The sequence below is a fragment of the Martes martes genome, assembly GCF_963455335.1.
Source record: "Martes martes genome assembly, chromosome: 1".
Taxonomy (NCBI): Eukaryota; Metazoa; Chordata; class Mammalia; order Carnivora; family Mustelidae; genus Martes; species Martes martes.
This window is the reverse complement of record NC_137888.1, coordinates 154,233,778-154,251,445: the sequence shown is the minus strand read 5'-3', so window position 1 is coordinate 154,251,445 and position 17,668 is coordinate 154,233,778. Positions and strand designations below refer to the sequence as shown.

The 17,668-nt window shown below is 44.2% G+C and overlaps 1 pseudogene across 1 annotated transcript; it reads left to right on the top strand.

Annotated features, from left to right (window-relative positions):
• Positions 1-458: 458 nt before the first annotated feature.
• LOC308342747 (large ribosomal subunit protein eL21-like) lies at positions 459-941 on the top strand (annotated as a pseudogene). Its single transcript has one exon. The product of its transcript is annotated as a large ribosomal subunit protein eL21-like (transcript).
• Positions 942-17,668: the final 16,727 nt, after the last annotated feature.

Below are 17,668 nucleotides of genomic sequence, written 5' to 3'. Positions count from 1 at the left end.
ATCAAGTCCCGCATCGGGCTTTCTGCTCAGCAGGGAGCCTGCTTCCACCTCTCTCTCTGCCTGTCTCTCTGCCTACTTGTGCTCTCTCTCTCTGTGTCAAATAAATAAATAAAATCTTTTAAAAAATAAAATAAAATAAAATTTAATATTTAATATTTTATTTTATTTATTTATTATATATTATTTTAAAGATTTATTTATTATTTTAGAGAGAGAAAAAGAGGGAGAGAGAGAGAGCGTTGGGGGAGGATAGAGAGAACCTCTAGCCAATTTCTCTCTGAACACAGAACCCAATGACATGGGGCTAGATCCCATGACCCTGAGATCATGACCTGAGCCTAAACCAAGAGTCAGTCACTTAACCAACTAAGCCACCCAGGCACCCCATTTATATTTTAGTTTTAAAAATTTTTGCTTTCCTTTCATCTGGAATAGCCATCATCCAGTAATTGGCCAAAATGACCAACACAAAGGGAAAAAGGAGAGGTGCCCACTCTATGTTCTCTAGGCCTTTCAGAAAACATGGAGTTGTTCCTTTGGCCACATACATGGGAATCTACAAGAAAGATGATATGGGGGACATGAAGAAAATGGGCACTATTCGAAAAGGAATGTCCCACAAATGTCACCATGACAAACTGGAAGAGTCTACAATGTTACTCAACATGCTGTTGGCATTGTTGTAAACAAACAAATTAAGGGCAAGATTCTTGCCAAGAGAATTAATGTATGCATTGAGCATATTAAACACTCAAAGAGCTGAGATAGCTTCCTGAAACGTGTGAAGGAATATGACCAGAAAAAGAAGGAAGCCAGAGAGAAAGGTACCTTGAGTTCAACTGAAGTGCCAGCCTGCCCCACCCAGAGAAACACATTTTGTGAGAACCAGTGGAAAGGAGCCCGAACTGCTAGAACCCATTCCCTACGAATTCATGGCATGATAAATGTAAAGAAAATAATAAACCTCAAGACAGTGTAAAAAAAATGTAAAGATTTATTTAAGGGGTGCCTTGGTGGTTCAGTCATTAAGCATCTGCCTTCAGTTCAGGTCATGATCTCAGGGTCCTGGGATTAAGCCCTGCATTGGGCTCCCTGCTGGGCAGGAGGCCTGCCTCTCCCTCTCCCACTCCCCCTGCTTGTGTTCCCTCTCTCGCTGTCTCTCTCTCTGTCAAATAAATAAATAAAATCTTAAAAAAAAAAAAAAGAAATAAAGAAAGCATGAGAAAGGGGGAAGAGCAGCAGGAGAGGGAGGGACAGAATCTGAAGCCGACTCCCTGCTCAGTTCAGAGCCCAATGCAGGGCTTGATCTCACAACCCCAAGATCATGACCTGAGCTGAAACTAAGAGTCAGTTGCTTAACCAGCTCAGCTACCCAGGGGCCTCTTAAAATTTTTAATGTAATCTCAACCCCCAATGTGGGACTCAAACTCACGACCTTGAGATCAAGAATCTTATGTTCTTCTCCAAAGTAGATACCCAAATGGCCAATAGACATATGAAAAAGTGTTCAACATTAGTTGGCATCAGGGAAATAAAAATCAAAACCACAATGAGATACCACCTCACAGTAGTCAGAATGGCTAAAATTAACTAGCCAGAAAACGAGAGATGTTGGCGAGGATCCGGAGAAAGGGGAACCCTCCTACACTGTTGGTGGGAATGCAAACTGGGGCAGCCACTCTGGAAAACAGTATGGAGGCTCCTCAAAAAGTTGAAAATAGAGCTACCCTATGACCCCCACAATTTCACTCCTGGGTATTTACCCCCCAAATGCAAATGTAGTGATCTAAAGGGCCACGTGCACCAAAATGTTTATAGGAACAGTGTCCACAATAGCCGAACTATGGAAAGAGCCTAGATGTCCATCGACAGTTGAATGGATAAAGATGTGGTTCATATATACAATGGAATATTATGCAGCCATCAAAAACCTGAAATCTTGCCATTTGCAATGACATGGATGGAACTAGAAGGTATTATGCTAAACGAAATAAGTTAATCAGAGAAAGACAATTATATGATCTTACGGATACGTGGAATTTGAGAAACAAGGCAGAGGCTCATAGGGGAAGATAGGGAAAAATGGAACAAGATGAAACCAGACAGGGAGACAAACCACAAAAGACTCAGTTTCAGGAAACAAACTGAAGGTTGCTGGAGGGGAGGTGGGTAGGGGGATAAGTTGGCTGCGTGATAGACAGACATTGGGGAGGGTATGTGCTGTGGCGAATGCTGTATGTTGTGTAAGACTGATGAATCACAGACCTGTACCCCTGAAATAAATAATACATTATATGCTAGTAATAATAAATAACTAAATAAATAAACCCTGGACACCTGGGTTTGTTTCTGGGCTCTCACTTCTATTCATTGATTTTTATGTCTAATCTTAAGCCAGTACCATACTGTCTTGATTACCATTACTTTGTAGTGTATTTTGAAATGAGGAAATGTGAGTCCTCCATGTTTGTTCTTTTTTAAGATTGTTTTGAGCTTTTCAGAAGCTCTTGTAATACGATGTGCGGTTTAGAATCAGGTCGTAAATTTCTACAAAGTCACCTGGGATTCTGATAGAGAATGCATTGAATCTGTAGATCAATTTGGGGAGTACTGCCACCTTTATAATATTGTCTTCTGATCTTCTGATATATAAAAATATGGGATTTTTTCAATTTATTTAGATATTTTATGATTTCTTTCAACAATGTTTTATAGTTTTCAACATATAGTATTATACTTGTTTTGTGAGTATGTTTCTAAGAGTTATCTTCTTTTTTTTAAAAGACTTAATTTACTTGACAGAGAGGGAGAGAGTGCAAATATGCAGAGCAGCAGGCAGAGGGAAAGGGAGAAGCAGGCTCTTTGCTGAGCCGGGAGTCTGACGCAGGGCTCGATCTCAGGATCCTGGGATCATGACCTGAGCTGAAGGCAGACGTTTAACCGACCAAGCCACCCAGGCAACCGAGTTGTATTCTTTTTGATGCTATTTCAAATGAAATTATTTTATTAATTTCATTTTCAGATTGTTCATTGAAAGTATATAGAAAAAAATTGATCTTGTTTTCTGTAGCCTTGATGAAAAAAGAACTGTTTCTTATTTCTAATAGCTTTTCAGGTAATTCCTTAGGATTTTCTCTATTTAAGGCCACATCATCTGTGGTTAGAGATAATTTTACTTCTTCCCTTCCAGTCTGGATGCCTTCTTTTATTTTTGACCAATTTCCTTGACTAGAACCTTCTATTACAACTTTGAACAGAAATAGCGTGGTGCACATCCTAGTCTTATTCCTGATTTTAGGGGGAAAACATCCAGTCTTTCTTTCTTTCTTTTTTTTTTTTTTTAAGATTTTATTTATTTATTTGTCAGAGAGAGAGCACAAGCGGGGGGAGCAGCAGGCAGAGGGAGAAGCAGGCTAACCACCAAGCAGGATGCCTGATGTGGGATTCTATCGCAGGACCCAGGGATCATGACCTGAGCTGAAGGTAGACACTTAACCAACTGAGCCACCCAGGCGTCCCAAAATCCAGTCTTCTGCCATTAAATATGTTAGTTGTTAAATATGTTAGTTGTGAGTTTTTATAGACACTCTTTTAAAAAAAGATTTAACTTAATTTATTTATTTGAGAGAGAGAGAATGAGGGAGAGAGGGCATGAGAAGGGGGAGGGTCAGAGGAAGAAGAACCCAATGTGGGATTCGATCCCGGGACTCCAGAACCATGACCCTAGCCAAAGGCAGTCGCTCAACCAACTGAGCCACCCACATGCCCTATAGATACTCTTTTGTCAGGTTCCCTTCTGTCCCTGTTTGTTGAAGTTTGTTGAGTGTTTTGTTTTCCTGACAAGGTGTTGAATTTTATCGAATGCTTTTTTGTGTCTATTGAGGTGATCATGTGATTCTTTTTTCATTTTAGTGATATGATGCATTAAAATAATAAATAAATAAAATAATTATATTAAACCAAACTCACATTCCTTGGATAAATCTTTCTTGGTCATGATGCACCACATTTTTATATATTGCCACTTGTTTTGCTAGTATTTGAGGGGCTATGTTTTTCTCTTCATTCGCTTTAATTCCTACTTTTAGGTTTTAAATTCACCAATAAAGACTGAACCTGTAAAACCCTAGGCAACCCACCCCTGACTGCAGTAACGGCAAAACCCCAGGGCCATGTTCTCTGTCTGTACCCCTGCTCTCACTGTATAGCCCCGGATGAGCCATGTACCAACGCTCCAGGACTTGTCAGTAATAAACCTTATTTTCTTCCCCCAGCATTTCCTCATGGCTGTTGCTGACTTGCATCTTGCAGTCGAAAGAACCACAGGAGCTGGTCTGGCCTCCACACTGGGGAAGTGGCATTGCCCCCAGGCATTTCTAGCCAGGACCTTCTCTCTCTATAGGTTGGACCAAACATGAAACAAATGGCTACTGGGAAGGTTTGGTTTGTTAACTCTGACATCTGGTTGCTCTCACGTGCAGTATGTGTTGCCTGTTTTTTTGTTTTTGTTTTTTTGGTTCAGTGTTAAGTCATGCTTTCTTGTTTCTTTGCATGTACCGTAATTTTTTTCTTTTGGTCAGAAACTGGACTTTTCCGATAATATCGTAGTAACCTTTCCAATAGGGCTTGCTGTTGTTACTTGCTTGTTTATTTGTTTAGTGACTGGCTGGATCATTTTAGCATACTCTCCTCTCTCTCCACCCTCCCCTTCACCTGTGGTAAACCTCTAATGTTGCCCTCATTGTCCCTAGTCACTCTGGGATGTGGAAATTTTGGCGGGGCTTTCTTTAATATCTCTTCCTTGGACCGCACCGCTGTTAGACTCCACTAAATTGCCCACTGGTCACTCTATTATTTTTGGCAAAGGCCTGGTGCAAAAATTGCTCTCCAGACGAAACCAGTGCAATTCAGGCTCCTTTGACAGAATAGAATTTTTTTTAATGACTTTGTTTATTGTGGGACACCTGGGTGGCTCAGTTGGTTAAGCATCTGCCTTCAGCTTGGGTCATGATCCCAGGGTCCTGGGATCAAGCCCACATCGGGCTCCCTGCTCGGATGGGAGCCCACTTCCCCCTCTGCCTCTGTCCTTCTCCCTTGTGCTCTCTCTCTCTGTCTCTGTCCCGCAGAAAAATAAGGAATTCAAATCCTTTTTTTTCCCCAAGATTTTACTTATTTATTTATTTTGAAAGAGAGAGAGACAGAGAATGTGCTGAGGGAGGAGCGGAAGGAGAGAGAGGGTCTCAAGCGGACTCCACACCAAGTGCAGAGCCCTGAGCCAACAGAAGGCTTGATCTCAAGACCTTGAGAGCATGACCTGAGCTGCAGTCACGAGCCAGACACTCAACCTACTGAGCCACCCAGGTGCCCTGAGAGCAGTATTTGAGTTTATTCTGATCCCAGGTAGGCTCTTCCCTGCTCCCTTTCCCAGGTTTTCTAGCTGGCCTATACTTTGCCTGTATATCTAATAAATATGTCATTCTCCTCTTAGTTGCTTGTCACCACAATCTCCACTGTTTTTGAGAGAACCCTCAGGCTTGAACTTCTCCGCATTGATAGCAGATGAAGTCAGTGTCTTTGGGAAGAGAGTAAGAGCTGTCTTTTTCATCCTGCTTCTTTCCTTTGGCAAAATCTCTGAGCCATTACTCCGAAGGGGGGATGGGAGACAGTGGCACACTTCTCTCCCAGTGACACTCTTGCCCTAGGAATTGAGCACTCAGTAGAAAGGGAGTAGTAACATCACATCTTCCTGGCTTGCCTCTTCCGGCTTGGAACCACTGCCTGGTGAGCAGAGGCGAGGACAATCAGAGCTGTGGACTCCCAGAGGCACCACATCCAGGGTAGAGCCTTAGTCCTGTGAATGAGAACTGGGCAGAAGAAAGGAGCCCTCATTTCTCAGTGACACTCACAAGAAGTGAGCCTCCACAAAATGTTGATGGGGACCAGACAGAAATGTTGATGTCCTGCTGCATGTAGGAACTAGCCCTCCAACTGTGAGCTGGGGGGAGAGGGAGTGGTATGTTCTCTCTTGGCTGTACTGGTCTTGAGTGTTCATCTTGCTGAGTGGGAGTGGGGTAAGGAGGAGCAGGTCTCAGCTTAAATACCATAGACTCTTAGTATTTGTACTGAATTTTAGTACTTTTGTTTTGTTTTGTTTTAGTAAATTAATTTCTTTCTTTTTTTCTTTCTAGTATTTTTTTTTTTTTACAGGCTATATGTCCTTGGGACCGTTTCTAGAGATTTTATTTTTATTTTATTTATTTTAAGATTTTTTTTAAAATTTATTTGAGAGAGACAGAGATAGTGACAGACAGCACAAGCAGGGAGGAGAGGGAGAAGCAGGCTCCCCCACTGAGCAGGGAGCCCAACATGGAACTCGATCTCGGGACCCTGAGACCATGACCTGAGCTGAAGGCAGACACTTCACCGACTGAGCCACCCAGGTGCCCTATTTCTAGAGATTTTAAATGATTTTGTTTTTTTCTTTTTCAACAAGAATCAAGTTTTTTATTTGTTCATTTTGAGCACATGAAGTATTCCTTGATGACATCCTTGGTCTGAGACTCTTTGCCATAACCACCATATAACTCCAACGAACCACTTTGTGGGGTTTTCCTTCTTTGTCACCTTTCGGAGGCCTACCCATCTACCCATCCCCCTAGTTTCTTGTTGTCATTGGCCTTAATGAGGTTGATTTGGTGTTTAGCACCAAAGGCCTCCACCAAATTGACAGACATAGCATTATCCCAGCTGGATGCAAGCACACAAATGTGGGCTTGGAGCTTGTCTGAAGCTTTGGCTGCTTAGCGAATTCCACGTGCTAGGCTGTTGTGGAGGACGATGGTCTTCTGCAACTCTTGCAAAGCAGAGTCCCAACACCCATTCCACTGCCAGCCGCCATGCCTTCCTCAGCCATGGCAGTGGGTTACTGGTGGAGTCCAATCTGGAGCACACCTGAGCCTCCACCTCCCAGAGACTCGGTGGCAGTGGTGGGAAAAGACAAACACTGATTTTTTGTTTGCTTTTTAACAAAATCTTCACTGGTTTCACTGGTGAATGGGTCTACAATGTCTTAATGTTGCTTGTGGAAATCTCCCCTTCCACTGTGGTTTCTTGCACTATGCCTCTAATTTCTTAGTTTCCTTTCCTTATTTTAGAAGTCCAGAATATGTTTTTGTTACAATTTTGTTAAATTAATATTTGCTGAAGAAATGCAAGATGTCAATGTTGCCATGGTTCAACAAAAAATTAGGAGAGAAATTGAAAGAGAGGATTATTACTCACAAGATCTGGAGGAAGTACACAGCATGGGGCAAGGGGCCACTTGAGCACTTGGGAAGGTCAAGGCAGGTGCAGGCAGAGAGGGAGAGGACCTGGGACATATGCCTTTATCATTCTCCATGGGTAGGGAGGGCTTTGGGGATTCTGGGCTAAGGCTGGATTGGTCAATTCAAACCCAAGACAGTGTGGTCTGGGGAAGCTTCATGGGGAGACTGCTTCTCCTTCTCCCTCTGCCTCCTGCTCTGCCTACTTGTCATCTCTCTCTCTCTGCCAAATAAATAAATAAAATCTTAAAAAAAAAAAAAGAAAAAAAAAAAAAGAAGGTGCAACTGGGTGGCTCAGTGGGTTAAGCCTCTGCCTTTGGTTCAGGTCATGATCTCAGAGTCCTGGGATTGAGCCCTGCATTGGGCTCTCTGCTCAGTGGGGAGCCTGCTTCTCCCGCTCTCTGCCTGCTGTGCTGCCTACTTGTGATCTCTCTCTCTCTCCGTCAAATAAATAAATAAAATCTTAAAAAAAAAAAAAGAAATATAACTCCATCCTCATCTGTATTACTCCATTCCCATTCACCTCTTCTTTCTACCCCTTTCCAACCACCCCTTAAACCAGTTTCTTAAATTTCTATGCATTCCCTCCCATTAAAAGAAATAGTGTAATATGTGAATCTGTCTGAAGTAGAGACTGTTAGCCACCTACCCCAACTTGTCTTCATCTTCCAAAGTCATACAATTTCTGATTTTAGCTTGTCACATAACTGCCTAGATCAAATGCTCCCATTTTTCCAGTCTTGCATGCAGTTAGGTGTAGCCACATGGCTAAATTCTTGCCAGTGAGATGCAAGGAATTAAACTCATATGGCAGTTTTTGGAAAACTGCTTTAGAAGGTTGATACATGTCTTTTTCTCTCTCTTGCTTTTCGCCTAGTATTGCATCCTGCTGTCTAGAATGTAAATGTGGTGGCTGGAACTCCAACAGCCATCTTAGACCATGAAGACAAGCATTCTAGTGAGGCAGGGGCAGAAAGCTTGATGAGCCTGTGTTCCTGATGATATCTTGAAGTCTCCATACTAATTCCAGACTGGATTTGTAAATATATGTATATGTGTGATGATGAAACCTTATTGCATGCAAGACTTACTCATTTTATAAAAGTTTATTTTTAAAAATAATTTCTACACAGTGTGGGGCTCAAACTCACAACACCGAGATCCAGACTCACATGTTCTTCTGACTGAGCTAGCCAGGCACCCCAAGACTTATTCATTGTTAACTTGGATTGATTTTCTTTCTTTCTTCCTTCCTCTCTCTCTCTTCTTTCCTTCCTTCCTTTCTTTCTTTTTTATTTTTTTTAAATTTTTTTTAATTTTTTTAAGATTTTATTTATTTGGCAGAGAGAGAGAGATCACAAGTAGGCAGAGAGGCAGGCAGAGAAAGAGGGAGAAGCAGGCTCCCTGCTGAGCAGAGAGCCCGATGCGGGGCTTGATCCCAGGACCCTGAGACCATGACCTGAGCCGAAGGCAGAGGCTTAACCCACTGAGCCACCCAGGCACCCCTTTTCTTTCTTTTTAAAAGATTTTATTTATTTGACAGAGAGAGAGAGAGAGCACAAGCAGAGGGAGTGGCAGGCAGAGGGAGAAGGAGAAGCAGACTCACTGTTAACCAGGGAGCCTGATGTGGGGATCAATCCCAGGACCCTGGGGTCATGACCTGAGCCAAAGGCAGGTGTTTTACTGACTAAGCCACCCAGGTGCCCCCCTAATTTGGATTTTCTATACATGGAGCTGATATTAATCCTAACTGATTCAGTATCTAACTCAAACTCAGCACATAGCTCTAGATCTGATTTGATTTTTGCATGTATTTTAAATCTATTGTTTAATTATTTACAGTCCCATGTAAATCCTGTAATAGGTCAGAATGAAAGCAATAAGTTTATGTTAGAACCCTTAGGATTGTGGGGGTGCCTGGCTGGCTCAGTCGGAAGAGCATGCAACTCTCAATCTCGGTGTCATGAGTTCAAGCCCCACGTTGGATGTAGAGACTACTAAAAAAATAAATAAAAAGAAAGAACCCTTGGTATTGTAATACAGTCAGGATTAATATATAGTTTGTGTTGACATGTGTAGTTATGCTGGTTATTTAATGGCTATCTCCAGTGGTGAATGAGAAGGGTCCGTGCCATATTAGTTGTTAAGTATTTTGAAAATCACCACAAATAAGAATTGCATTCACTGATATACACATTAAACAAATAGTTATGGAATGTATTGTGTTAGGTGTTGATGAAATAGAGAATGAAATTGAACATAGACCCTGTCTACTTACACACCAACGGAGGCTACTGACATTAATCAAAACAGTTGCATGGATATACATATGAATATATGTTATGACAAATGAGAGGATGAGAAAAATGCTCTGAGAGTACATATTTGTAAGAGTGGAAAGATTAAAGATTAGGGACTCCTTGTCAGAAGGTCAGGGACAGCCTTAGGAGACTGAGTCTGAAAGTTGGGAAGAGTTAAAAGTAAAGGGAGGAGGATGGGAACCTGGGTGGCTCAGTGGGTTAAAGCCTCTGCTTTCGGCTCAGGTCATGATCCCAGAGTCTTGGGATCGAGTCCCGCATTGGGCTCTCTGCTTGGCAGGGAGCCTGCTTCCTCCTCTCCCTCTGCCTGCCTCTCTGCCTACTTGTGATCTCTGTCAAATAAATAAATTAAAAAAAAAAAAAAAAGAAAAGTAAAGGGAGGAGCAGATGCAAAAGCCCTGCGGTGAAAGGGATACTGGTGTGAGGGATGAACACATGTTCAGTGTGGCCTGAGCAGAGAGAACAAAGCACAAGATGAGGTCCATGAGGCAGGGAGAAGCTAGATGCCTGGCCATACAAGCCATATTAAAGAGTTCCATAGGGATCATAATTACTGAGATACTTTCCAAGTTTTTGCTATTTCAGTGTTAAAATCAACATCTTGATATATATAACTTTCTTCCATGGCATGACAGCTGTGGAGACATATGTCAGGAGAAGGTATTGATGGAGGAAAAACCAAATGCAGACACTCTCTGGGTGAATTAAATAGGGTTTCTGTCCTGTGGGCATTCTCCTTTCCAGAACCTGCTGTCTCTCAGTATAGTCGTGTCTCCTCCTTCTGGAACTCCCAGTCCGTTAGGCAGGTACAGACCCGTACATCTCAAGATTGTGAATGGTTTCAAGTCTTTTTGTGTTTAGGAATGCTGAACCATAAAAGGTGAGGTTATGAAGGATGCCTGCCTGGCTCAGTTGGTGGTGCATGCAACCTTTTTTCTTTTTTTTTTTTTAAATGTATTTATTGATAGCGCGCACAAGCAAGGGGAGCAGCAGAGGCAGAGGGAGAAGCAGGCTCTCTACTGAACAGGGAGCCCAATGCAGCGCTCAACCCCCCGACTCTGGGATCATGACCTGAGGCAAAAGCAGCTGCTTAACCAACAGAGCCACCCAGGTGCCCCAGGTGACCTTCATTAAACTTGGAGTTAAATAATATATACTAGTACTCTGGGGCTCCACTTAAGTACGCTCAGCACAAATAGTCTTCATTCATTTCCCCCTGTGACCTCAGGTCAATACAGCTGTTCCAAAATATTCCTGAATAAAAAGCTGGGTACCCAGAATAAGGCTCAGTTCCTGGAGCTTGTGGATCATTCAACAGATTCTTAGATGAGATGAATGGCCTAGTGGGAAGGATCTAGGGTCAAACCCAGAATCATCTCTCATCATTTCTATTCTCAAGAAATGCTTCCCACAACCTTTGCCCATTTCTACAGAAACTGCTAACACATGCTAGCACCCACACGGTCCTCAGTTCTCCACATACTTCCCACATATGTGGCTCGCTTTGCAGATAAATTGGACAGTACTAGTTTAGACCTTTGACTTGGTTGGCTTACTGACCCCTAACTTGAAAACAAATTTACCATTGACCACCAGGTGGCACCCTGTCCCAAAGCACAGTATACCACATTTAGGGTAGGCATTTGAAGACCAGCTTTCCTTGAGAATGTCTGATCCGACCTCCCTCAGGAGTGTCAAGTTTACACATTGTGGATTCAGTCCTGATATGAATCAATCAATCAATCAATTAATAAGATTTTATTTATTTATTTGAGAGAGAGAGAGAGAGAGCATGAGCAGGGCAGAGGGCCAGAGGGAAGGGAAGAAGCAGACTTCCCTCCCGTCAGGAGGGAACCTGACACAGTGCTCAATCCCAGGACCCCAGGATCATGACCAGAGTGAAGGCAGATGCCTAACTGATTGAGCCACCCAGGTACCCTCCAATATGAATTTTAAAAAACCTTTAAATAAGTAACCATATAGTGAAACTGGTTGTGGTCTCTCACTCTGTTTCTCCCCTGCTCATTCTGTATTTATTGTCTACCATGAATTAGCCACTTCCTTTCTATAGAAATGAATCTTATGACTTCTTCTTTTTTTTCTTGTGATTTACTTCTGTCTGGACTACCAGATATCTCTGACCATGCCAATCTCATGAGTCTCCTCCTTAGTTCAGCTGGTTTGGTGTCAGAACTTTGCCGACGGGGAGTAACCTTCCACCTTCGCCCTTTCTTGTATCAGTATAACAGAAGGAAGAACAATAAGGCCTCACATCCTTTCCCTTAAGCAAGTACAGGGAGGCCAATGCCAAGCTATTTATAGCAAGCAATGCAAGAGGAAATAAATCAAGATACCTTCTCTCTGTAGGTAGCTTGATTGTTCTGGTTCCTTGTTGCTTTTTCACTTCCTTAGATGATTGTAGCCGCATTTCATAAGCCCTGCAAGCAGCTGAACCTTGCTCAGTGGCACTGAATGCTAGGAAATCCGACCCAAGTGTCCTTCCATCTTGTCCCATGGGACTTGCAGTGGACAAGGCTTGCTATCTGATTTCCTGTCGTGGCTTTTTGCTTTATTTCATGTCCCTTTCATTCTTGATTCAAAGCATAGTCAGCCCACAGTATATATCAAAACCCCTTTTTGAACTGTACACAGGCCACTCTGTGAAGGACTTTGCCTCTGGCAGAGTATTAGAGGATGCGGAGGATTTGAAAGTAGGGAAGGTGGAGGAAGAGATTGACAGGTTAGTGTCCATGAGAGACAGCAGCCCCAGCTAACCAGCCTGGAGATCTCCTGCTGATTTGCACTCTCTGTTAACTCTTCTGAGAGAGAAAAACAGAAACTGAGAAACCGGCAAGGTACGAAAAGATACTTTGAGCTAACCTACTTTCTTTCTTTTTTTTTTTTTTTTTTTTGTCTGTGGGATTCAAAGCAGTTCTTGTTTTCTGATCACAAACCTCAGGTTTATCGGTGGATAGCAATGCAGAAACAACATAAGGCTCTGACTTTATTCAAAGTTTGGCAAATAAAATGACAGCAGCTGAGGTTACCTATGAGAAGTCACTAGACAAAACAGACTGTCACCTTGACCTAGGGTAAGAATGAGGTTGGCAGAAGGATGATATTAGGAAATGAAAAGCAACAGGTCAGTTCAATGAACGGTGGAAATAAAGGAACATAGTGACTGAAGGAAGATGGAGAAGTGGAGGTCAGAAGTCCAGGTCCAGCACTGTCCCGGAGGAGCAGGTGCCTCGAACTTCAGATTTGACTGACTTCTGCGTGGCAAATATATTCTAATGGCTGCTATTTTCATCTAGGCCTCCTTTTCTTTATCCGTAAAACGAGGGGATTAAACAAGACAATGTGGGGAGAGATGTGAAAGATGTTGAAACAGAGTAAAATGATTACCAGGTGTGTTTAATAGAAAAACAGGTGGATATTGTCTAAACATGCCCTTCTGAGTGATCCTTTTGTAAGTCTATGAATTGTAGGTGGCTGAGAGCCATGCAAATGGCTCTTATCCACAGACATGCAGATAAATTTTGATGTGTGGAAATGCAATTGGATTCCCTTTCTCCTGGAGTTTTTCCAATTTTGCATCAATTTATAAATTCATTTCAGTGTTACTGACTGCATATATATATGTGTGTATGGGTACATATATATATTTGAATTATTCTTTGAACCAATTGTAATATCTTAGTCCTCTAACTTGTCAATGAGTTAAATAACGTCTTTGACCTGTGTTCTTATTTTATATTTGCATAAGAGTCGTGAAATTATCCTGTTTAAAAAACTATCCATTAATGACAATTGCTCAAAAGTCCAATGATCACAAATTGTTTGGTCAAGAAGCCATATATATATATTTTTTTTTTGACCAAAAAATAATTTTTAGTAAAATATTGTGGTGAAAGTGATAAATTGCTCAACATAGTCCATGGTTATATTTATAAGCAGGAATATGGACAAAAGAGATCAAGTGCAAAAGAGTAATGGGTTTATCGGATCCTGCAGGTGTCTGCTCTGAGTCACGTAGAACTCATGGTTGAAGGTGCTTTCTGAGCAGTAAGTTTGTTGGCCAGGCTTGTATTTGAGATTGCCCAGAATGAAAACACTCGTCCATCATAGAAACTCTTGGCCACAGCCATACTTTGGTAATAAGCCTTTGCCATATGCCACCTGTGTCCTCTTTGGGATTTTTGCAGAGAGTAGTGGCTGTGACTTACTGAGTTCCAAGAAATGATGGTGGAATGGGATTCGGGGTGGGCAGCCTTGAGGGAAAGGGTACATATGGGAGAAGGAATTCTCATAGGAATCTGGAATAAATCTTATTCCTTTCCTTTACTGTGTATCCTTGAAACACTGATTCTATAATCTGAAAAAAAATAATTTTTTTGAAAAAAAATTTTTATAGACACTGATGCCCCTGAAATCAGATCTTACTGTTAAAACTTATGTGTAAGTCATTTATTTGGGCATGTGATCCTAGGTGACTTGAGTAAAAACAGGGATGGAGGAAAAGCCAATATCTATGCTCATGTGTGTAAGTTGGGCTTGGGAACCAGGCCGACAGGACCATTCTGTGCAAGGCCCCATCCCCTCCCAGCCCTGGCAACGTAGTTGAGCTTTCTCTAGCTTTCTCTTCAGAAGTAATATGTGCATTTCTATAGATTACAGCTTGGAATTAGGCAGATGCGGGTACCCCCTGATAGTCCCCGCCATGAAACAGCCTCAAGATACACGGTCCTAAAAAAAAAAAGATACACAGCCCTGTTCAAGGACCCTGGGGGCCTTGACCTGTGCAACTTGCACACACACACTATGCCCTCCATCAGTCTGGCAAGGGGGCCAGAACCCTAAGACCTGTGTACCAGGTATCAGTTGAGTATCACTTGCCTGCCTCTAGGGCAAAGAAAGTCCATCCCACAAAAATCTTTCTAAGGCAGCATCCTTCATCTGGTGACAGTGCCCATTTGGACTGACTGCCTGATGAAGTCCCATGCTTTCCAGTAATCAAGGCTGCTAGGTGTTTCTCATGGGAGACTATCCCTGCAGCCTTTCAGCACCTGTCTTGGCGAGGCAGTCTAAATTATCCAGCTTTATCATAAGGGGGAATAAGTATGTACACTTGTGTATGTTAGACCTTGGAAAGAAGCTAAGATGCCTTGTACCTCAACAGCTCATCTTGTGATCAGCCTATCTGGTGGCAGGTCCCTGGCTACCCTGACTTGCCATGCTCCTGAATGAACATTACGACTTTTGATACTCTAGGATGGGTGGCGAAGAACCCACAGGCCTGGTCCTTTGGTCCGGAAACACCTGCATAGTCCTGGGCAGAGGGATCCCACCCTGAGTTTCTTTATCAGGCAGCAGCTTAAAACTGGTGACCTACAGTCCCCAGGTGGACTAGCTGCCAGATGGGGGAATATGCTTCTCAAGGAATAGCCTCCTAGAAAGGCTATTCAGTGGGTTGCTATACAGCCTGAGCTCCCAAAGCCTGGTGGTGCCTAGTACCACCAACCTTGAGGGATGAGGTTGTCCCAGATGAGCTGATGGGTTCTATATTGTGCATATGTGCAAGCCAAGCCAATCAGGATTACCAGGGACTCAAACAGAGTAAGTATCTAAAGAGATCAGGTCATGAGAACAGGCCGTTGAACAGAAAAACCTATGCCTCTTTCCAAGCCCTAAGCAGCACAAATGAACATATGTCTTCCTTCCACAAGGAAAGCTGGAGGAGTCTGGACTGCCTTGACAAGATGGCACTCCCTAGTAGGGACGGGGCTCTCTCATAAGAGGAACCACAGACACTTGACGGCTGGTGGAGTGAGAAATTCATCAGGAGGCTGGGCCCAAAGGACAGCAACTGACACCTGCTAAGAGAGGCCAAGTCAAAAAAGCTTCAGGGGTGGGCTCCCTCTGCATGGGGACCTAGGCAGGGAGTGTGGGACTGGCCACAGCCCCTCAGGTCTAAAGGGCTGGTCAGAGTTAGGAGGCTGAGGCAGTATGTATTACCCAAGTGCGGGCTGCCAGGTCAGGGTTGGGGGTGGGCCTGGAACGCAACCAGGCTCTGGAGAGGATGGTTCCAGGAGCAGGCTATTTGGGGTACATGCATCTGCCTCCTTCTAAGCCCCAACCTACACGAGCTTGTGTCCATTTTCCTTCAGAAGGGGAAACTCGAAGAGTGTGGACTGCCTTGCACAGCTGGGGACGGTAGGGCTGCCCGGGCTCCTCCTACGAGGGACACCTGGGAGCGGTGATCGCTGGGAAGCCCAGCACCCCATCAGGCAGTCAGTGGAAATGGGGACTGAGTGGGGGCACTCTCAAGCTGCCACCTCAGAAAGATGTTGGTTGTGGGCTCCTCTGCCCTGAACCCAAGTAGGTGGTTCGGGAACCAATGAGCTGCTCAGGCTTTGGGTTACTGGCAGCACCGACAGCTGACATGGTGCATACTGTGCATGTGCCAGTCTTGCCCGGGGCAGTAGTGGGAGTCTGGGAAGAGGCCCACGTGGAGCAGGGCAGGTGGTTTTGGTGGCCCAGTGGGGAAGGGCTGCTGGTGATGTTTTCTGACAGCTGCCTAATTCCAAGCCCTGACCTGCACAAATGCGTGTATTTGTCGTGGCTGGACTGTCTTACCAGGCACTTGGCAGGCTGCCGGGCCTCCTCCAACAAGAGACACCTGGGATCCTGGATGGCTGCGTCTGCGAGCTCACCAGGCAGCTAGTCCAGATGGGCTAGGGACTGATTCTGGCCGCTTGAAAAACCGCACCTTTCGCAAGAGCTTCAGGGCTGAGCTCCTTCCAGCCAAGAGCCTAGCAGAGGTGCAGACTGGCCACAGCCCCTAAAGCCTGGATGGGGCGGGGGTGGGCCCTGCGAAGCAGGACGGGGTGCCTACTGCGCATGCGAGAGCTGCGCAGCTCAGAGGAGGTGGGCAACTGACCATGCCCCTAAGTGGAGAACTGTCAGCTATGAAGTCCTTTGCCAGTCTGGGGCTGAGGCCACTGGCTGGGGTATCCTCCACTGAGAGACATCTGGGAGCTATTATGGCTGAAGGGGTCTGGGCTCTTATCAGACAGCTAGCCCAGATGGACACTGACTTTTGTCACCTTAGCCTTTGCCTCAGAAATATCTGGCTTGGGCACACTTCGCTCACTAGCCAGAGTGGTCAGGCTCCACTCCAAAAAGGGAAACCTGGGAAGCTTGATTGCTGGAGAAGCCCAGGACAACTGCACACAGTAAGTACACCTGGGGACTGGCCTCCACCCGTTTCAGGGGCTGCCTCCAAGGGAATTTCAGGGATGGGCCCCTTCCATGCCTGAGGCAATGCAGGCAATTAGGGATGGACCCCAGGTCCATGGGAAGTTGACAGGCTGTGTCCTGCTCAGATGTGAGCCTCACAGGTCAAGGTAGCCTGGGACAGGGGGCTGTGTTGGGTAAGGGTGGGTCACAATAGCAGGCTCTTGGGGATACCTGGCGTCTGCCTAAACCCAGCCCTAGAGTGTACACATGCACATGATTCCCCTGACATCTGCTTTGTTTGGGGGGCAAATAATGCTCAGACTGATTATGTCTTTGCCAACACTGTCTTTAGTGCTGGTTCTCTGTGTAGATTTCTCCAACCAACGGCATACAGGATCATGTTTTAAATTGACAGGATTACAGGGCTACCTGGGTGGCTCAGATGGTTCAGCATCTGCCTTTGGTTCAGGTTATGATCCTGGGGTCCTCGGATTGAGGTCCCTGCTCAGCTGGGAGTCCGCTTCTCCCTTTCCCTCTGCCTCTCCCCCTGCTTGTGGGTGCACTCTCTCTCTCTCTCTCAAATGAATGAATAAAATGTCAAAAAAAAAAAAATTGACCATTACAGAAGTAACATAGTTCCACGTTAGATCAATCCCATTAATCACACTATTGTCCAGGTAAGGGGAGAAGAAAGGAATAAAGTTCAAATTAATTTGAGCTGTATTTTTATAAGTAGGTAATTGGAGAGACATCTGAGCCAATCGAGTTCTCATCTCCAGCTGCCAGGGC